The sequence below is a fragment of the Balaenoptera acutorostrata genome, chromosome 14 (genome assembly GCF_949987535.1).
Source record: "Balaenoptera acutorostrata chromosome 14, mBalAcu1.1, whole genome shotgun sequence".
Classification (NCBI taxonomy): domain Eukaryota; kingdom Metazoa; phylum Chordata; class Mammalia; order Artiodactyla; family Balaenopteridae; genus Balaenoptera; species Balaenoptera acutorostrata.
In genome coordinates this window covers 17,653,123-17,675,666 of record NC_080077.1, presented here as the reverse complement: position 1 = coordinate 17,675,666, position 22,544 = coordinate 17,653,123, and the positions used below count along the sequence as shown (strand labels likewise).

Below are 22,544 nucleotides of genomic sequence, written 5' to 3'. Positions count from 1 at the left end.
ATTCTTCCCTTACTCCTAAGGCCCTGGACAAATTACCCAACTCCTCTGTAGGGATGGGTGATAGAGCCTTTCTCACTGGGATGAAGTCCGAATAGGGATGATGGTAATAGGTCCTTTCTCACCAGGATGTAGGAAGATTAAATAACATTTGGTAAAACACTTACCTAGAATCCAGCCTAGAACATAACTAAGTACTTGATGCATGGTGGCTGCTGTTATTTTATTATTCTGACACAGAAGGGACTGCACACGCAGCACGGAACTGCTAATGCCCCAGGTTTTAAATAATACTTCATAAATGGCAGTGCGGAGCTGTGAACCTCAGCTTGTCTGATCAAATCCCAAGCCCTCACTCATAATGGAGAAAAAGCGTGGAACAAAAAAAAATGGCTTGAAAATTTCCACTGCCCTTCTATCTTATTGGGTGGAAAATCACCTGGAAAAAGCACCAGATTTTTTCTGAAGTGGTTCAGCACCTCAGTAGTTTCTAGCCTCAACTCTCTGTGCTACGCATTGACGTTTACCTTTTCCAAAGAATGGGAGTTAAAACCCACTACCACAGCCATTGTACTAAAATGCATCGAATCTGGTTCCCACTTTTGAAAGAGGCAAAGGAAAATTTCATGAATGCTTAGTAAGTCCTTTGTGTTAATAAGACATTTACACACGCGCGCGCGCGCACACACACACACACACAGTGTTGACTCTGCTTTGCTTGTGGGTAAATTCTAATCTACTGTCCCTGTTTCAGTAACATCACAAGAGAGCATTTTGGATCTGGAAAGGTCTGAGACTGTGTCTAATCCAGTGTCTTCACTTTATACATGCGCAAACAAAGGCCCAGGATAATGAACTAAATGAGTCCCAGATGTCCTGCTATCCACTTTAAAGGTGGCTTAAATGTAGCTTTGGGGGAAAGTAATGAGTTTTGATGCCTCAGTGGGGTGGGCAGGCTCATTACAGGGGCATCTTGAACCCTTAGAGAAAGGAGCTCTCTGTTTGCACACATGTGTGCACACTTACACACACACACACACACACACACAGACTCCTTGCTCCCAATTTTGCTTTGTCCTCAAATTTCAGAGAAGGAGCTGAAGTAAACACATCAACAATCAAGGCATTTTTTGAGCAGAATAGATCCATTATTCTTTGGGTGAGCAGGTTCCAGATTCTGATTTCTGTTCTTAACTCAGCTCCTTCTCCCTTGGAGAGAGAGAGAGAAATGGAGAAAAACCGCAACAAGCAATATTATTCCTAACAAGAGCTCTTTCACCTTCTTTCTGAGTGCTGATGAAAGGCAACCACCCCACAGGGCAGAGGGGCATTTCCTCAGTGGCCTGTGGTACATTCAGATTAAGCTGATGGTCAGCACCACGGTGGAGGCGGGCAGAAGTGCACTCTCCCCTCATCTGAAGAAGTGCAAGTGCTTGAAGAAGAGTATGAAATTGTTCCCAGCATGCCTTTCTCCCTCAGACCCCAGCCCAGGTGAGGGCTGCGTGATGCCAGCAGTGCTTCACCTGCCGGGCAGAGCCAACTCTGGATTGCCCACACCTTGCCCCGCCGTGCAGTTTCTCACATCCGACATTCTGACAGGCTATGTTCCATCCTCTGCACTAGAGCAATGGAGACGAGGACACCGTACAGTTCTGGTAATTTCCCTGTCAGTGTTGGGAAGCCAACTGCTTAGTGTTCTTCCCAACAATGAAATGTAAAGTTCTGTATTATTCTAATACCACTTATATGTATTGACTTTATTAAGCCATTTCTCGTTACCGTTAAAACTTATTGAAAATTCTTGTTACATTAAAGGAGAGAATACTTGTTAAAAAGCAGATTTCTATGGATATTTGCATATTCTTAAATACATTCTTCTTATATGAGTAATAGTGACGTTTACTTAGCATTTACTCTGTTCCTTGGCCCAGTGTTTCATATGACTCTATGAGCCACATGGTATTCATAGCCCCATTTTATAGATGAGAAAACTGAGGCTCAGGGGGCTTAAATTATTGACCCAAGGATGATTAGCTTAGAATACGGCTCTGTCGGAAATATCCTGGCAGTCCAGATGTTGGGACTCCACGATCTCACTGCTGAGGGCCCGGGTTCTATCCCTGGTCAGGGAACTAAGATCCCACAAGCCGCGTGCCTCGGCCAAAAAAAAAAAGAAAAGAAAAGAAAAGCATGCTGCTCTGTCAAGCTGTAAAGGTAGCACACGGGACCTACAGAGCCCAGGTATCCAGAGTTCTGTACATACAGTGTTCAATGCTCGTTTGGTGGCAGTTTGGAGGAAGGAGGCCAGGGCAAGAGAAAGAAGTGTGCTGAGGACAGGAGTCGCCGCGTGGAGGCTCTGACTGCCTCTTGTTTAAAGGATTTGGAAAACTTAGCAAAATACTGAAGGCACATTTTTATACTTGTGAAGGCAAAGGTCAAGTGTCAAAGGTATGCAGCTGTGGAGGGTTAACCTCTGTGTGAGGTTAAGCTAAGGGAAGAAAGGTCTTTAGAGAAGAGAATTTCTTTGTTGCTGAATTCTAGCATTTCCATGTGGCCAGGGCTGCTCCTCCAAAAGCAGGAAGAAACTTCTGTTGGTTTTTTGTCTTTTTTTTTTTTTGAATTTTATTTGATTTACTTATTTTTACACAGCAGGTTCTTATTAGTTATCTATGTTATACGTATTAGTGTATATATGTCAATCTCAGTCTCCCAATTCATCCCACTACCCCCCACCACTGTCCCCCCTTGGTGTCCATACGTTTGTTCTCTACATCTGTGTCTATTTCCACCTTGCAAACCGGTTCATCTGTACCATTTTTCTAGATTCCACATATATGCGTTAATATATGATATTTGTTTTTCTCTTTCTAACTTACTTCACTCTGTATGACAGTCTCTAGGTCCAACCGGAAAAGCATACCGATAAGGGCCTGTAACGTGAAATAGGATTCATTCATCACAGAGGGTAGGACTCTGGGCCCTGGTGTAGCACTGCCCCACGGAGCTGCTGCTGACCTCAGAGAACTACAAAGGAGAGGCCCCGTGGAGAGTCACACCACTGCTGTCACTCGGGCAGCCATTTTCTTCCTTAGTTTGTTTATTTTCCTGAGAAAAGATAATGATAAGACAGTCAGTTATGGATTTATTTATTAAGCAACTTGTATTTGATTGTGACAACAGTTTAAGATGAGAGCCCTGATATTTACTTTGAGCTAGGGTTGTCAAATTTAGCAGAAAAAAATACGGGATGTCCAGTTAAATTTGAACTTCAGATAGACAATAATTTTTTCATACACATATGACCCATGCGATATTTATATTTTTGTACCAATTATTGTGCAATTATTTGTATGTTATCTGGTAACCCTATTGAAACATCAGTGTAACACAGCAGCACTACCTTCAGTAAAAATTAGTTCATGCCTATAACTTACAAGTTTTAAGGGAAATAGCATTCATTAAAAGAAAATACAATAAATTGCTGACTTGAAAAAAGTTTTATCATAATTTCTTATTTGGCAATTTCCCACTTTAAGTAAGTCAATAAATTTGCTATCAGAGAACCAACAGATAATCATATTTTCTCTCGAGTCAAGATATCATTAGGTAATTCATAAGTAAAGCATACAGGACATTTTGCAAGCATTTAAAATACTTTGTAACTGTAGATAAATGTTTGTGTGTTAAAGGAGGGAATTCATTCAATGAATACAACAAATACCCATTGAGCACTCACTCTATCCTAGACATCGTTGAAGGTTTGGGGAGAAATAAGGAAAGAAAAAAAAAAACAACTTCCCTGTCCTCTTGGGTCTTGATTTTAGAGAATGGTTTTATGAGGCTGTGTGAATTTTACTCTAACCAATCCCAGGGAGCTTAATGGTATTTTGTGGGGCAACATGATGTTATAAAGATTTCTTTTTCATAATTTAGACGTTAGATATTTATTTTTCAGCATTTATTGGTGCTACAAGAATTATATATCCTGATATCATTTAAATTCTTTAAGAAGTTCTCAGGATTTTATGCCTGAGAATTACATAAATTTAAGAAGCCTTTGGGGTGAAAGGTCAAACTGAATTGGGGGGGCACAAGAAGCAAGACATTAATTCAGGACGTTATCTTTAGTTACAAATTCTCAACTCTTAAATCAGAGTAAATTTACAGGGCGCCTGTCCCATCCTCCCCGCCATATTTGAATGAAGGTTCTAGGAGCAGAGAATGTTGTCAAGATGTTGGGGAGGAAATGAAACTTTAAGTTCCTAGGGCCTGTTTCCATTGATGCATGGATATCAGTTTAGCAACATATTGTAGTTCTTATTCTACACTTGAGAGGTAGTAAATTGCTTTTGGGTAGAAATGAATTAACTCTTTCCTATGACTACTTTACCATAACACACTGTCAGAAATGATTTAGTAAACTGAATATGGAAGGCTAAAAACCTTAATATATTTCCAAGAAATAAATTGATTAATGTGTCCTTTTTTCATTAGTATAATCAGATTCACAAGATGACTTCATGCTAATACTCATTTTCATAACCTCTATTGTCTGTCTCAGCAGACTCAAGGTTGGAAGGATGTAAAATGTTATCTAGTCCGACATGCCCGTGTCCATCAGATGCTTATTTTCTCTATAACATCCTCACCATGTGGTCCAACGTTTTTAGGTACTCTAGAATAAATTTCATAGAATTGGTTAAAAAAAAACTCTGCCGCCCAGAAATAAGATATTCTGTTCCCTTCATTTAGAGCAAGGAAACAAGATCAGGCCAGAGTTTCAAAAACCTTAAAGCACTACAAAGTATTCCCTGTATGTTTTACTTGAGGGAAGAAAAATAGCTGATAAACCATTCTTTATTGGTGGCAATAGCAATTCTATATCTAAAACCTAACTAACATTCTGTATCTAAATAGCATCTGTACCTAAAAACAACTAACATAATGATTATTATGTACCAAACACTCTACTAAGTCATTTTCATGTCATTTCTTGTTTAATGAAAAAAGTCATCATTTAATTTTCACAAGAACCTTAAGATAGCGTCTTATGTTCTTGGTTAATAATGATGATCAGAGTGAGAGTTGGAGAAGTTAAGTATTTGCCTACCATTTTAACATCAGAGGGGACCTTTGGAATCATAGAATCCAGTCTTCTAATTTTCTAGGATTTACCATGATATTTGTATCATAAAGTGAGAGTGGGAAACCTTAGATCCATGGTGCTATGATTTCATACAGCCTTATTCTCAAAGTCACATGATATGTCCCCATGCTGCAAAAATAGTCTATACCTATGTATATCTATATATCTATATCCTTCTATATATCTAGTAACAAATGATTGAAATTATTCTTCTCCCAATTTGACCATGGATAAGGTAAAGGAGATGAAAATGTGTTTGATTCCAGGCACCTCTGTACTTTAAACTTGATTAAAAAATAAAAACGTGACTCATCCAACAGCAGCAGAGTACACATTTATCTCAGCACAAGTGGAACATTCTCTAGGATGGGCCATATGCTAATCCATAAAACAAGACTCAATATAAAAGGATTGAAATCATACAAAGTATGTTTTCTGACCATTATGGAAATATATTAACAGAAGGAAATTTGGTAAATTCACAATTATAGTAAAATTAAACAATACACTCCTAAATAATGAATGGATCAAAGAAGAAATTGCAAGGAAAATTAGAAGATGTTTTGAGATGAAATCAAAGAAAAATACAGCATATCAAAATTTATGGGATGAAACTAAAGCAGTGCTTAGAGGGCAATGTATAGCTGTAAAATACCTGTATTAAAAAAGAAGAAAAGCTCTCTGGGCTCAGTTTGCAGCAACATGGCTAAATCCACCAAGAAGGACAGAACCATCAGTAAACACAAGACCCGTTATGGTTCCTACCTTGGGAAATTGGTGAAAAAAAATGGAAATCAGCCTGCATTCTAAGTTCACTTGCTTTTCTATGGCAAAAGTAAGATAAAGATATGAACTGTGAGCATTTGGCACTCTAATTCCTGTGTGAAAATAGTAGCTGGTGGTGCCTGGACCTACAACACCACTTCTACCATCACAGTAAAGTTCATCATCAGAAGACTGAAGGAATTAAGAAAACACTAGAAGCTCTACCGTTTGAAACATTGCTAACCCATAATAAATGGGTTAATTTATGTAACAAAAAGAAGAGGAAGAAACAGAAGGGGGAGGGGGAGAAGAGGAAGGAGGAGGTGAGGAGGAAGAGGAGGAGAAGGAGAAAAAGGAGAAGAAGGAAAAGACAAAGATGGAGAAGAAGGAGAAGAAGCGGCAGAGGAGGAGGAGGAAGAAGAGGAAGGGGAGGAGAAGGAGGTGAGGAGGAAGAGGAGCAGCAAGAGGAGGGATTGCAAATCAATAACCAAATCTTCCATCTTAAGAAACTAGAAAAAGAAGAGCAAACTAAACTCAAAGCAATCAGAGAGATGAAATTTAAAGACTAGACCAGAAATCAATGAAACAGACTCTGAAAAACAATAAAGAAAATCAATGAAACTAAAAGTTGGTTCTTTGATAAGATCAATAAAACTAACAAACTTTTAGCTAGACTGACCAAGGGAAAAAGAGAGAAGACTCAATTTTTTTTTTTGACGTCTTTATTGGAGTATAATTGTTTTACAATGGTGTGTTAGTTTCTGCTGTATAACAAAGTGAATCAGCTATACATGTACATATATCCCCATATCCCTTCCCTCTTGAGTCTCCTTCCCTCCCACCCTCCCTATCCCACCCCTCTAGGTGGTCACAAAGCACCGAGCTGATCTCCCTGTGCTATGCGGCTGCGTCCCACTAGCTATCGGTTTTACGTTTGGTAGTGTATATATATACATGCCACTCTCTCACTTTGTCCCAGCTTACCCTTCCCCCTCCCTGTGTCCTCAAGTCCATTCTCTAGTAAGTCTGCGTCTTTATTCCCATCCTGCCCCTAGCTTCTTCATGACCTTTTTTTTTTTTTCTTAGATTCCATATATCTGTGTTAGCATATGGCATTTGTTTTTCTCTTTCTGACTTACTTCACTCTGTATAACAGACTCTAGGTCCATCCACCACACTATGAATAACCCAATTTTGTTTCTTTTTATGGCTGAGTAATATTCCATTGTATATATGTGCTACATCTTCTTTATCCATTCATCTGTCGATGGACACTTAGGTTGCTTCCATGTCCTGGCTATTGTAAATAGAACTGCAATGAGCATTGTGGTACATGACTCTTTTAGAATTATGGTTGAGAAGACTCAATTTTTTATTTTTTGACCATCATTTTTTTTCTTTTCTTTTTTTAAATTTATTTATTTATTTATTTATTTATTTATTTATGGCTGCGTTGGGTCTTCGTTGCTGCGTGCGGGCTTTCTCTAGTTGCAGCGAGCAGGGGCTACTCTTCGTTGCAGTGTGCAGACTTCTCATTGCGGTGGCTTCTCTTGTTGCAGAGCATGGGCTCTAGGCACACGGGCTTCAGTAGTTGTGGCACAAGGGCGCAGTAGTTGTGGCTCACAGGCTCTAGAGCACAGGCTCAGTAGTTGTGTCACACGGGCTTAGTTGCTCTGCAGCATGTGGGATCTTCCTGGACCAGGGCTCGTACCCATGTCCCCTGCAATGGCAGGCGGATTCTTAACTACTGTGCCACCAGGGAAGTCCCAAGACTCAAATAATTAAAATTAGGAATGAAAGAAGAGATATCACTACTGAAAATAAAAAAGATTCTAAAGGAATACTATGAACGACTGTACATCAAAAAATTAGATAACTTAAATGAAACACAGATTCCTACAAATATATGTTACCAAAACTGACTGAAGAAGAAAGAGAAAGGCTAACTAGGCTTATAACAAGAAAGATATTGAAAGAGTAATATTAAAACTTTGCACAAAGAAAACCCCAAGCCCAGATGACTTCACTGGTGAATTCTACAAAACATTCAAAAATAATTAATACTAATCCTTCATGAACTCTTTCAAAAAATAGAAGAGGAAGAACACTTTCCAACTCAATCTAAACTCATTCAGGAAGACCAGTATTACCCTGATACCAAAACCAGAGAAAGACATTGCAAGAAAACAAAGCTAAAGGCCAATATCCCTTATATTCATATCTTACACGAACACAGACACAAAAGTCCTCAACAAAATACTAACAAGCTGAATCCAGCAACATATAAAAAGATTTCCACACCATGATCAAATGGGATTCATCTCAGGAATGCAAGCTTGGTTTACCATCTAAAGTCAATTAATGTAATACATCATATTAATAGAACAAAGGACAAAATCCATAGAGTCATCTCAATTGACACAGAAAACACGTTTGACAAAATTCTGCACCATTTTGTGATTAAAAAAAAAAAAGTTTTTGCTCAACATCCTAAGAATAGAAGGGAACTTCCTCAACCTGATACAAAGCATCTACCAAAAACTCATCACAATCTAATGGTGAAAGAATAAATGCTTTTCCCCTTAGATAAGGAACAAGATAAGGATGTCCACTTCTATTTAACATTTTACTGAGGGTTCCAGCCAGGATAATTATGCAAGAAAATTAAATAAAAGACATCCACATTGAAAAGAAAAAAAGTAAAACTACCTCTATTTGCAGATCACATGATTTTGTACATAGAAAATCTTACGAAATCCACCAAAAACCTATTAAATAATAAATGAGTTCAGCAAGGTTACAGGATATAAGATCAGTATATTTCTGTACACTACCAGTAAACTTTCTGAAAATTTAAGAGAATTTCATTTACAATAGCATCAAAAAGAATAAAACACTTAGGTATAGATTTTTTTTTAAATTTATTTATTTTTGGCTGCGTTGTGTCTTGGTTGCTGTGCGCGGGCTTTCTCTAGTTGCAGCGAGCGGGGGCTACTTTTCATTGCGGTGCGTTGCAGTGCGCAGGCTTCTCATTGCGGTAGCTTCTCTTGTTGCGGAGCACGGGCTCTAGGCACGTGGGCTCAGTAGTTGTGGCTTGCGGGCTCAGTAGTTGTGGCTCGCGTGCTCTAGAGTGCAGGCTCAGTAGTTGTGGCGCACGGGCTTAGTTGCTCCGCAGCATGTGGGATCTTCCTGGACCAGGGTTGGAACCCGTGTCCCCTGCATTGGCAGGTGGATTCTTAACCACTGTGCCACCAGGGAAGTCCCACTTAAGTATAGATTTAACAAAAGGAGTGAAAGATTTATACACTGAACACCACAGAACATTGTTGAAAGAAATTCAAGATCTAATTAAAAGGAAAAACACCCCATGTTCATGAATCAGAACACTTAATATTTATAAGATGGCAGTACTCCCCAAATTGATCTACAGTTTCAACACAGCCCCTATAATGGGACCCAGAATAGCCCAAACAATTCTGAGAAAAGAAGAACAAACTTGAAAGACTCACAATACCCAATTTCAAAAGTTACTACAAATCAAGCCAGTATGGTACTGGTGTGAAGAAAGACATATAGATCAATGGAATAGAATTGAAAGTCCAGAAATAAACCCTAACATATATGATCACTTGATTTTCGATGAGGGTGCCAAGACAATTCAATGGGACAAAGAATAGTCATTTCAACAAATGGTGCTGGGACAACTGGATATCCACATGCAAAAGGATAAAGTTGGACTCCTTCCTCACATCATGCACAAAAATTAACTCAAACGGCTCATAGTCCTAAATGTAAGAGCTAACTATAAAACTCTGAGGAGAAAACATAGACATAAATCTTTGTGACCTTAGGTTAGGTAATAGTTTCTTAGATATGATGCCGAAGTACAAGTGACAAAAGAAAATATTGGGTTGGCCAAAAAGTTCGTTCAGGTTTTTCTGTACAGCTTAACAACCCAGACGAACTTTTTGGCCAACCCATATAAATTGGATTACATCAAAAATAAAAACTTTTGTGGTGCGAGAAATAACATCAGGAAAGTGAAAAGACAGCCTCAGAATAGGAGAAGCTATTTGCAAACTATATATCTGACAAGCGACTTGTATCCCGAATATGAACTAATGCAATTCAGTAATAAGGAGACAACTCAATTTTAAAATGGCAAAGGATTTGAATAAATAATTCTCCAAAGAAGATATTTAAATGATCAAAAGCACACAAAAAGATACTCAACATCTTTTGTCATTAAGGAAATAGAAATCAAAACCACGTTGAGATACCATGTCACACCCACTAGGATGGTTATAAACAAAAAGAGACACTGTAACAAGAGTTGATGAAGATGTAGAAAGATTGGAACCCTAGTTCATTACTGGTAAGAATTTAAGATGGTATAGCTGCTTTAGAAAAACAGTTTGGCAGTTCCTCAAAGTTAAACAGAATTATCATATGACTCAACAATATCACTCTTAGGGATATACCCAGGAGAAATGAAAACACATGTACACACAAAAACTTGTATACGAATGTAAAGAGCAACATTATTTATTTTAAAAAAATGGAAACAGCACAAGTGTACATTAACTGATGAATGAATAAATAATATGGCTCTTGAAAACATTTTGCTAAGTGAAAGAAGTCAGTCACAGTACACCACATATTGTATGATTCCATTTATATAAAATATTCTCAATTGGCATATTTATAGAGACCTAAAATAGATCAGAGGTGCTTCGAGCTTGAGGTGAGGCTTGGAGGGAGGGAATGAGAATTGCCTACTAATGGGTACAAAGTTTCTTTTCAAGGGCATGAAAATGTTCTAAAATCAGGCTGTGGTGATGGTTTTACAACCCTGGGAATGTGCTCAAATGCAATAAATTGTACACTTTAAATGGGCAAATTGTGTTTTAACGTGAATTAACTCTCAAAAAAGCTGTTTTAAAAAATAGGACATAGCATCCTGCTTTATTCCCTCCTAAATCTACCAGTACTCATACTATCCCTCAAATCTTTTCAATAATTTTATTATTGGGAATTCCCTGGCGGTCCAGTGGTGAGGACTTTGCGCTTTCACTGCCTTGGGCCCAGGTTCAATCCCTGGTCGGGGAACTAAGATCCCACGAGCTGCACAGCGTGGCCAAAAACAACAACAACAACAAAATTATTATTGCTCTTTCAAGACCTAGCTTTAAAAATTCACAACTTCTAGAAAACTTTCTTAAAATAACTCCTATGTTCTATACTAATCAGTTTCTTCAGAATGTATTCAGCTGTTTAACCCCTGCTCATATGCTTTTGGTAATTGTTTTAGAGTCATATTCTCATTGACATTCCTGAGCTGAGACTAATTTCCTCAAGTCCTCTACCTTCATTACCTTCTGCTACAGGGTTACCTGGGAAAGCTGATGATTCTATTTGTTCCCGAGTTTACAGTCGGGAGCTCACCAAAGCTCACTCTCAATCCGAGGAAGCTTTGACCTTGATCTCTATTTCAGAGGGCCCAGGCAGTAGACAGCAGGCTGACTCAAAGGGTTTGACGAGCGTTGAATGAAGTGCTATTTCACAGAAGTGTGGCCAGGATTAAAGAACAAGGGATAGTATGGGACTTCCCTGATGATCCAGTGGGTAAGACTCTGCGCTCCCAATGCAGGGGGCCCGGGTTCCATCCCTGGTCGGGGAACTAGATCCCACATGCCACAACTAAGAGTCTGCATGCCACAACTAAAGCTCCCGCATGCGGCAGTGAGGATCCCACGAGCCGCAACTAAGACCTGGCGCAGCCAAAATAAATAATTAATAATAATAAAAAAAAAAGAACCAGGGATGGTGAAGCACCAGACACTAGCAACTGCAGGAAGCCTGTACCACCTCGAAGCCTAAAGGGAAAATTGGGGAAAACAGTTGTTAAGTCAAGAACCATAACCCTGGAAATGGGCTCACCTCTGCTGAGTTCCAAGCTTAGAGGAAGGTAGCAACTGTTAAAACCCTGGCAGGAGTTGGCACTGTTAAGACATTGACAGACAACCTACCCTACCTCTCTCTCCTTATACTCTCCTATCCTCCACCATTGACCCAACCCAAAGGAAGCCAGAGGACCAGGACTCAGGCCACCATCAATAGACATCAGCCTCCCAGGAGAAGGATGGCAAAGAAGGCAGAGATGGATCTAGAGGAGCTGATGGTCACTAGTCTCTAAGCACCAAGGTTCCAGCCTCTAACTGGCTTCTAGGAAGCCTCTCCTTGATTGTCAAGGAACGTCACTTTTGCCACTTCTCTGTCTCTTGTGTTGCGCCCTGCTTCGTACTTTGTGACCCTTTCAAAATCAGCTGTTTTTTCAGCCCCTAATAGGTCTCTCCAGGAGAGGGGGGTTCTTTGATCTTGTTGACATAGGAGGGCTGTCTCTCTGCACTAGTATTTACAGCCCTTCCTTGGGTTTACAGAGTAATCTTTTCCTTCAGTTTTCACAGCCTCTTTCCCATACCTGGGAACACAGACAGGTCCCCTCAGGGCCGAGCCAGGGGCAGATTTCCTTCCCCATCCCTGCATTCCCCCTGAGAGCGAGGCCATGGAACGCATCACCCAGCAGCCCCCTCAGAACCACTTCTTCCAGCTGACAATCATCGTGTGTCCCAAGTTGAGCTATAAGTCTTTTTGCACTCTCACATCCGGGGAGAATTCCTTATTGGCCGTTAATTGACACTGGGGCAACAGTGGGAGGGAGTTGCTACAAGAGGAGCATGAATATTTTAGGAAAATGGATTATTGTGTTTCACTTGTAATATAGTGATGACCACAAGGGCTAATACCAAGTCAAAAGGGACATTTTGCCCCTACAGATAATATAGCCTGATGCTAGTGCCTTCATATTCCTTTTGTCATTATCTTGCAATATGTATTGGCTTAATTAACACTCAGACCTAAGGGGCTCTCTTGTATTGTCACCCCCTACAGAGTACCATAACTTTTTTACAGGCTTATTTTAACAATTTAAGGACTTATCTTACTTCGGAGTTTGCAACTATGTTCCAAATCCTTGAGACTGCCAAACTCTGACCTCTGTAAAAGTGAAACATTGTTGGCTTCACTGTTACTTTTTCTTTTACTATGGAATCATTCAGTAGTTACTGAATTCTGAAGCTTCCATCATATGTCAAGTTTAGAGGAACAGAGGTAGGAAATGTTATCCAAGCCAGTGTGGATGCCGTGGTTCTCAAATTGTAGTTCCTGAACCTAAAGCAGCAGCACCAGCTGGGAACTTGTTAGAAATGCAAGTTCTCAGGCCCAGCCCAGACCTACTGAACCTGACCCTCTGGGAACCCTCCAGAAGGTTCTGATGCAGGTTAACGTTTAAGAACCACTGGTCTAGTGTACCAAGGGATGACAAGGAGTATGTTTTAGTCTAAGTTCTCTTCAGTGCCTAAATAATGGACTTCACCATTGAAAGTAGCCTTTGAATGAGCATTACCATACCCCTGCCTTGTTGCCTTTGTTTTGCTGTCCAAAAAGAAGGCCATGTGAGGCTGGTCTGAGTTCATTCAGTGGCATCACAAGTAGTTAGCCCACTGAGTCTCAGAAGCCAGCTGTGCCCAGGGACTGGGAGAACTTCATCCTGGCCACAGGACTTGGTCAGTACCTCTGGGAATCACTTTGTGCCATGCGCTCAGTAGGTATGTGCACGATGACCCGACCTCGGTGTCTTTAAGCATATGTGGTGACAGTGCCTCTTAGTTATCCTTGGGTGCGCCAGAGAACTGGCCACTTGCCACATTCTGAGCACAACCCTCAAAGGCAACTGGAGAGGAAGCTGAGAGCCCTGTCCTAAAAGATCTTACAGTATACCAAGCTGTCAAACCCATTGAAAAAATGACATTCTCCTGGAAGAGGATATGTATAAACCAGGTTCCATGGCTGCCCCAGTATTTTCATGCATCCTATTGTATTTACTGCTCTACCACCCCCTGCTGATTCTCAGGCTCCAGAGGAGGGTGTATGATTTGTCCTGAGAATCCAGCCCTACCAGAATGGCCTGTCATCTTCCTCATGTTGCTAATGGGCAGCTGCTTTTTTAATTAGGTTATTAATTTTTTTGCTCAGCCTCTTAGTCAACTTAACTTGGCTTTATCTTGTTTTGGTGGAAAGCAAATCACTTGGCTGGTAGAATTTGATTTAACTGGCCACTTCGCGCAGGGTTTGATGACTTTTCCATTAATGTTTATTCAGCAAATACATTTTATTTAATTTTCCCTGAAATAACCCAGCTGACTCTGAATGTTCAAGATGTGCAGAGCACTGAAGAGGAGCTGTGATCCCAGAATCTCTATGATAATACGAGGATAGAGATCATGGAAGAGACACAGCCTGAAGGCTTGGAGATTTAGCATGGGGAAGCAAGATGTGCAGCCAACCACAGTGCCCTATCTTTTTCTCTTGGTGCCTAATCTCTAATTCTCTCTCTATTTCTCTCTCTCTCTCTAGTGTCTCATGTGTGTTTGTGTGTGTGCACATATGCACATATGCATGTGTATGTGCACTGCACCTTGTACAAGGTATAATAATGGCATCTTACCAGTTTTTTTAAAAATGGTAAAAAAAAAAAGCAAAAATGCATAATAATGGCTAACAATATTGCATGTCTGAAAACTTACTCTGTAATGGGCCCTAGGCAAAAAACCTTTCTTGTGTTATATCAGTGTTTACCAAAAACTTGAGAGCATTTTTTTTAGATAGTTTCCGCTTTTCTTTCTTGCTCTCCAGTTTTTCATATCAGAAAATGGGGACTTCCCTGGTGGTCCGGTGGTTAAGACTCCACGCTTCCACTGCAGGGGGCACGGGTTCAATCCCTGGTCGGGGAACTAATTTCCCGCATGCCATGTGGCACAGCCTAAAACAATTAAAAAAAAAAAAAGAAAATGGAATCGTTCCTTTTCAGCCTGTGAGCATCTCTTCCTCTATGTGGCCCCACCAGAAATGGTTTGGTGTTTGTAGTTATGCTATCTTGGGAAAGAGAGAAGGTGGAATGTTGAATGAGAACTGAAGGTTATAATGAAAAATGAGTGATGGGGTAAAAATGTGAAATCTTCTCAGGTGGACTGTGCAAGACCCTCTTGCCTTTTCGGTGGCAAAGGCCAAGCAATGGTCTGTTGGCCTTGCCCTCTGTGAGTTACAGAATGGCCTTTGCTTATAAATCCATGGAGCTGAAGATCATGCAGAGGGCTTGCCCGCACTAGCTTATTTACTCTAGGATCAGACACAAGATGTCAGTTAATCTCAGTTATACTAGTGTTGCATATTTCCTTCCTCCACCCACTGGTTCTGGCCCCCAAATTGCTTCTGAACTAGCCCTGCCTGTTGGCCAGAAGAGACTGGGAAATGACCATTCCTCAGGACAGCCAGAGCTTGTATATCAGGCTGGAATGCTGTCAGAAGAAATGTAATTATCGTCATGCCACCGGTAGACTGAGACCCATGTTAATATGAGGAAAAGACTAGTTCCTCCATCCTTGTATTAAAAGGCTTAGGGTATGGAGGTCAGTTGTAAATATTGGACAGGTGACCTTTGCCTGCCTGCTGGGTGGGTCAGAGCTCTAAACACACAGGCATCATGTATGAGGATACTGTTTCTTTCTTGGGCAAGGGAGAACAAGGACTGGCCAGTTTTGAGTGATTGATTATTATTCTATCCTGCATTTAAAGAGTCAGTCCAGGGGTAATGAGTGAGGATTTGCTATGTTCAAGGCACTCTGCTATGAGGGATATAGCGAATTCTGTCAAAGAGCGTATGATCCAGCAGAAGATTAAAGAAATACATAAACATAGAACAAGGATTTACATAGTAAGAACTTGACCTCTAGAATCAGAGAAACTAGAGTTCAAATTTCTGCTCGTTCTCATAAATGGTGCTGTAACAGCTGGAAATCCATAAGTGAAAGAAAAAGAGAACCTAGAGCCATACGTCATATATTATGTAAAGGTTAACTCAGAATAGGTCATAGATCAAAATGTAAAAATTTAAACCTAGAAAATTTTCCAAAGGAAAGCATAGGGGAAATGTTTTGTGGCTCCGCTAGGCAAAGATTCCTTAGATAAAACAATAAAATCCATAAAAGAAAAAATGGATAAGTTGGACTTAATCAAATGTAAAAATTCTTTTTGAGAAACATTATAAAATAAAAAGACAACCACAGACTGAGAAAATATTTGCAAAGCACATATCGGATTAAGGACTTGTATCCAGAATATATATTCAGATATCTTAAAAGTCAGTAATAGGATAACAGCCCAATTTTTTCAATGGGCAAAATATTGAACAGAGCACATGAAAAGGTATTCAACATCACTCGTCATTAGAGAAATGCAAATGAAAACCACAGTGAGATACCCCTAGATACCTATTAGAATGACTTTAAAAAATAAACCAAAAAAAAAAACCTGTTGACACCAAGTGCTGGCAAGGCTGTGGAGCAAAGGAAGCTCTCACACATTACTTATTGGAATGCAAGATGGTACAGCCACTTCTGAAAAATATTTTGGCAATTTCTTATAAAATTAAATACACACTTACCCCATGGCCCAACAATCCCACCCCTGGGTATTCACCCAAGTGAAATGAAAACCTATGTTCACACAACATCTGTCCATGAATGTTTATAAATGGTTTTGTTCATAATCAACAAAAACTGGGAAATACCCAAGCATGCTTCAACTGGTTAATGAGTAAACTGGGGTACATCCATACAATAGAATACCACTCAGCAATAAAAAGGAACAAACTACTGATACTCACAGTAACATGGATGAATCGCAAATGCTTCACAAACTTCAAATGCTAAGTGAAAGGAGCCAGCCTCAATAGGCTACATGCTCTATAACTCCACTTATGTGACTTTCTGAAAAAGGCAAGCTGTAAAGGACAGAGATCAGATCAGTGTTTTCCAGAGCCGGGGAGTGGGGAAAGGAGTTCACGGCTTCAGTCCATGAGGGAATTCTTTGGGGTGGTGTAACTGTCCCCTATCTTGATTGTGGTGGTAGTTACACGACTGTAACACAGCACTGTGCAGTAAAAGGTATGAAATTTACCATATATAAATTATGCCTCGATAAACCTGACTTGTAAGAAAAAGAAGTAATACTAACGACAGTACTTAGTTGTCAAAAACTATGAAGGTGATGTTAAAATAAAACAAAACTCCACTGTGGCACTTAAGCTGAGTAAGTGACCTTCGGTAAGTTTCTTTACCTTTGTAAGTATCCATTTCTTCATCTTTAAAATGAGAAGAAATAGTAGCACTGCATACAAAATATGTTCTAAGAACTAAATAACTCCTGAAATAAAATTTGCTAGTTTATTCACCATTTAGTCCGTACCAGGCTTTGGATATGGCTTATCTAAGTCAGTTCTAAAAACCTCAGGGAATAGACTCTATCATTAATATGCTGAGAACAGTGCCTGACATATAGGAAGTGCTCCACAAGTGCTGACTTTGTTTTACTCTTCACTGAGAATCTCTTATGTCCAGGCACTGTACTAGGCACTAAGAATAACAAAAGGAAAAGACCATGGAGTCCCTGCCCTTAGGCAGCTCACAGTGAAGAGACGAGGAAGCAAATGAACAATTAAAATGCTGTGTGTTGTTTCCTGGACTTGCCGTGGTGATAATTTCATAATGTATTTTTAGGATCATTATGTTGTACACCTAAAACTAACATAATATTATATATATCAACTATACTTCAATTTAAAAAAAAAAGAAGATAGGGAATCTTTAAAAAGTAGTAAAATAGGGGCTTCCCTGGTGGCGCAGTGGTTGAGAATCTGCCTGCGAATGCAGGGGACACGGGTTCGAGCCCTGGTCTGGGAAGATCCCACACGCCGCGGAGCAACTAGGCCCGTGAGCCACAACTACTGAGCCTGCGCGTCTGGGGCCTGTGCTCCGCAACAAGAGAGGCCGCGATAGTGAGAGGCCCGCGCACTGCGATGAGGAGTGGCCCCCGCTCGCCGCAACTAGAGAAAGCCCTCGCACAGAAACGAAGACCCAACACAGCCATAAATAAATAAATAAATAAATAAATAAATAAGTAAAATTAAAAAAAAAAAAGTAGTAAAATAAAATAAAATGCAGTGTGTTAAGTTCTGTGTGAGTGGGACTTGCAGGATGCTTCTCTGGGATCATGGAGGAGGAAGAGGCTCATGCTGGGGAGATGGTGGTACTGCCGAAATCCTTCCCAGGGAGGTGGCATCTGATTATGTCCTGAGGACAGGTTGAGTGTCAGCAGACAGAGATCCAGGGCGTGTGGAGTGACTGAGGAGAGACACACTCCAAATGATAACCAGACCTCCCCTTCCCCCCCACCCCCAAAAAAAAAGATCATGGGAATTAGTGGCAGAGAAAGGGGCTACCATCTGAGCCAAACCCCAAAGTTGGACTTAGATATTGTAGGGAAACTACGTGAGCAGAGGCTGGATGGAAGCTCACGTAAGCTGACATCCTGATTCTGACATACTCTCCGACTGTCCAGATCTTTGGAAAAGAGCTTTGATAATCTCTATACTCATTCCGGTGTCTTAGATTCATCCTGACTGAGAAAATTCACCTCTAGCTCCAATTTAAAACCTCTTGGCTTCCGTTTTTCTTCGTGCTTATTTGTGAATGAATGCATGTGGAGGATGGTTCGAGGGTAACTTAGCCTGCTAATTTTTTCTACTATTTGAGGTATGGCACGTGTTTCACAATGTCCTGTGATTCTCGAGGCTTCGTATTTAAATACAACTAACACTCTTCTGGGTGCAAAATACCACTGCAAAACTATTCAGAAGATTTCTGGCAAAGCAGTGGCGTAGAAGGTGGAAGTGGAGGGAGAACACTGAATGAAGTGGCTCTTTGTCAATATAAATATACAAACCTGGGCTTCCCTGGTGGCGCAGTGGTTAAGAATCCGCCTGCCAATGCAGGGGACACGCGTTCCAGCCCTGGTCCGCGAAGATCCCACATGCCGCGGAGCAACTAAGCCCGTGCGCCATAACTACTGAGCCTGCGCGCCTAGAGCCGGTGCTCCGCAACAAGAGAAGCCACCGCAATGAGAAGCCCGCGCGCAGCAACGAAGACCCAACGCAGCCAAAAATTTAAAAATAACAGTAATAATTCAAAATTTTTTTGAAAAAATATACAAACCTGTGTCGAGTGTCTTTACCCTTTTACTGTCCCACAGCCCCTCAGTAGGTGGCACGAGCTCATCGACATTTGTGAGCAGATGGGACGTCATTTTAATGTTGCTTCTAATTGACGAGGGTGTTGGTGGTTGTGTGCGTGAAGCTGCGTGCCTGGTGCAGGGTGGGCAGGGGAATTAGAAGCTGCTACCTGCTCCTTCTGGCAGAGGAGCAAGAGCTGTAATTGTGTCAACTGGCTAGAACACATTGCGTTAACTCGTAATCAAAGGCCGTATTTTGCTGATTTTATTTCCCTTAACTTGCCAGTCCTTCCCTCCCCCTTGCAGAGTTCTGAATTTTGGGCAACTTGAACAAGGAAACCTTGTTTCTCTGAAAATTACCTTTAGCATAAGCTCAGTGCTTTCCTGTCCAGACTTTCATAAGCAGTTTGGGTTGCATTAAATTTACACCGGTAATGAGCTTGTGCTTCTCAGAAAAGGTCCAAAGAGGAAGTGAAAAGAGCTGGGAAGTAGCTCAAGCAGTCCTTGGACTCTACCAGGTATTCTAATCAGAGGATAAACAACACGGAGTCGGAAGTTCTGTCCCCGAGCAGCCATAATTTTTGCAGTTCTCATTTCATAAGCCATATGGTGAGTAGACGCAGCCCCACTTCCTGTAGTGAACACAGACGACGCCAAGACTGCAGCCACATACGCTACCTCACTCGGCGGCATCCGTGAGGACTCTGCCTACTAATGAGAATACTTTTGTTTATACAAAACAAAGCAGAAAACACTTACTTGATCAGTTTAGGAACAGTCTTTTAAATTGTATGGGTTCCCTTCAATCATTCAGCTTCTTGGAAGAAAACAAATCCCAATTATTAATCATATCCTATTAGATCAGCCTTGAAAACAATTTATATGATAATGAGGAGTTTACTGAGCCTGCTGAGTGTATTATTTTGTGCCTGAGACTGGGGTTATTTCTAAGACATTCATGGGCATTTCCCTCTAATCAATGGCATACGTTTTCATTTTAGGCCCTTGAACCAATTTTGGAAATAGATGTCTATTTTCCTCTCTCCTCTCCACCCAACATCATTACTGTGTCTGAGCTCAAGAGGAGGGAAAGAAAGAGGGGATGGAGTGAGAATAACTTATTCTCTCCTAAGCCCCAAGTCTACTCATGAAAAATAGTATACATGGTTTTTGGGGTTTTTTTTTAACATCTTTATTGGAGTATAATTGCTTTACAATGGTGTGTTAGTTTCTGCTGTGTAACAAAGTGAATCAGCTATACATATACATATATCCCCACATCTCCTCCCTCTTGCGTCTCCCTCCCACCCTCCTGTATACATGGTTTTTAAAAGCAGCTATTTATCATTAGTATTAAACAATTGAAATAAAATTTTCATAACCACTATTCTCATTTATTCAGTGCTCCCTTTAAGCCAGGTAGATATTGTATTAACTGCTTTTCCACATAATAATAATAAAAGTAGCTAATATATTTTTTATTGATCATTTACTATGTGCCACTCATAGCATCAAATTCTTTGCAAACTATCTCATTTATTCTTCTTATCAACACTATGTCATAGACACTTTCATTAACTCCATTTGATAATTGAAGAAATTGAGGCTTAGAGAATACTTGTTTAAGGTTGAACTTAAATAGTCAAAGTCTATGTGCTCAACCACCACCTTAGATCCTTTGATGAATCCTTAAATAGACAGATTTTGTCTGTTTGTTTCTGATGCAAGTTATCCCAGTGACTGGTCAGTTTTATATAAATTCAAAATATTTTAAGTTTAAAGGATTTTCTTACCTTGGTGGTAGGAGCTTTCTTAGCCTGTCAAAAATCTCAGAAAAAGAATAGCCTGCCACACCGCTGAACACTTCTGCCTTTGAGAATCCTTGTGCTGTAGCCCCACAGACTCTTCCCCCACTCCCAGCTCTGAGGATACAGTAATCCTTTTGTTCACCGATTTCCTGGTACATCAGTGTTTTCAAACTAGAATCAAAACAGAGTCCGGGGCTTCCCTGGTGGCGCAGTGGTTGAGAGTCTGCCTGCCAATGCAGGGGACACGGGTTCAAGCCCTGGTCTGGGAGGATCCCGCATGCCGCGGAGCAACTAGGCCCGTGAGCCACAGCTACTGAGCCTGCGCGTCTGGAGCCCGTGCTCCGCAACAAGAGAGGCCGCGATAGTGAGAGGCCCGCGCACCGCGATGAAGAGTGGCCCCCGCTTGCCACAACTGGAGAAAGCCCTCGCGCAGAAACGAAGACCCAACACAGCTAAAAAATAAATAAATTAATTAATTAATTAATTAAAAAAAAAAAAAAAGAGTCCGAACTTTACTGCTGCCTAGCTTGGTTTAAACCTCATTATTTTTCCAAGAGATTTACTTAAAATATAATATGACTGGAGTCGGAACACTGTGTTTACTATTTAACGTCAAGTTTTGCTCTTATCTAGGTTTTTCCAGTTGGAAGCAGCTTCCCTGGTCTTCCCTCTGTTTCTCCCCTTTTAGATGGGAGAGGCTGAGTGGAAACCCACCAGCATTCCCAGCGGAGGCAGTAGGGGGAGAGACCGGCTTCTTTATTTTTAATTCACCGAATATGAAGGGAGCTGCTCTGTAGCTGTTTTCAGTCTAGACAGGATATGATGATAATAACACAAATAAAAGTTCATGTATTCCAGCCAGGCACAAATTAAGTGGGTGCAGGGCATAGATATATGTCATGCTGTTAGTGACATGGAGCAGCACACAGCCCACTTCAGGGCATGGTGCCCAGATTAATTGGCTTGCCCAGAATGCATCTGTGATTAGAAGAAAGCTCTCAGGAAATGCTGGGCAGTGTGCATTTGGACTCTCAATTTTTCATCTCATAAGCACTGAAAGTTAGACATTTTATTTTACAGACCAGGAAAGTGAGTGGTGTTTGACACCATGGGTTTATGAAATGTTTTGCTGGTTTTCCTTCATAAGTCATAGATATTTCCGGGAGAAACTGGCCACCATATGTTGAGATGATGCAGGGAGTATTGATTATTGCTTTGCCGAGGTGGCCAAGCTCTGGGACAGTCAGGATTTAAAGAAGTATGGAAAGAGGGGTGTATCTTGAGTATATGTATGTGTGAAAGAGCCTCAAAGTGAGGCTCTTTATGTCACACGAGCTACTGAAATAGAACCCCTGAGATTGCTGTGCTTAAAAATACTGTCGTTTGTGCCTTGAGGAGTATAAAGGTGATCAGATATAGCACCTGGCTGCATGCGCTCCACTCTGAATCAGCTGGAAAGGGAAGGAATCAGGAGAAATAGCCAAGGGCACAGAGCAACTTCAAAAATAGTGTTTTTCCTTGGAAAATCTCAAGATGAATAGTAAAGAAGGTAGACTCTGTATCCAAGAAAAATCAGTGGTGAAATTGCTTGTGTTGCTGACCAAAGGCTAAATACTTCTTTTGGATACAGATGAGCCATTCCA

The 22,544-nt window shown here is 40.7% G+C and overlaps 1 protein-coding gene and 1 pseudogene across 1 annotated transcript in view; both read left to right on the top strand.

Annotated features, from left to right (window-relative positions):
* The window catches only part of SASH1 (SAM and SH3 domain containing 1), a 255,831-nt gene that overhangs the window by 25,519 nt on the left and 207,768 nt on the right, over positions 1 to 22,544 (top strand). The gene's annotated exons all lie outside the window — the stretch shown is intronic.
* Positions 5,846 to 6,124, top strand: LOC114235828 (60S ribosomal protein L37a-like; annotated as a pseudogene).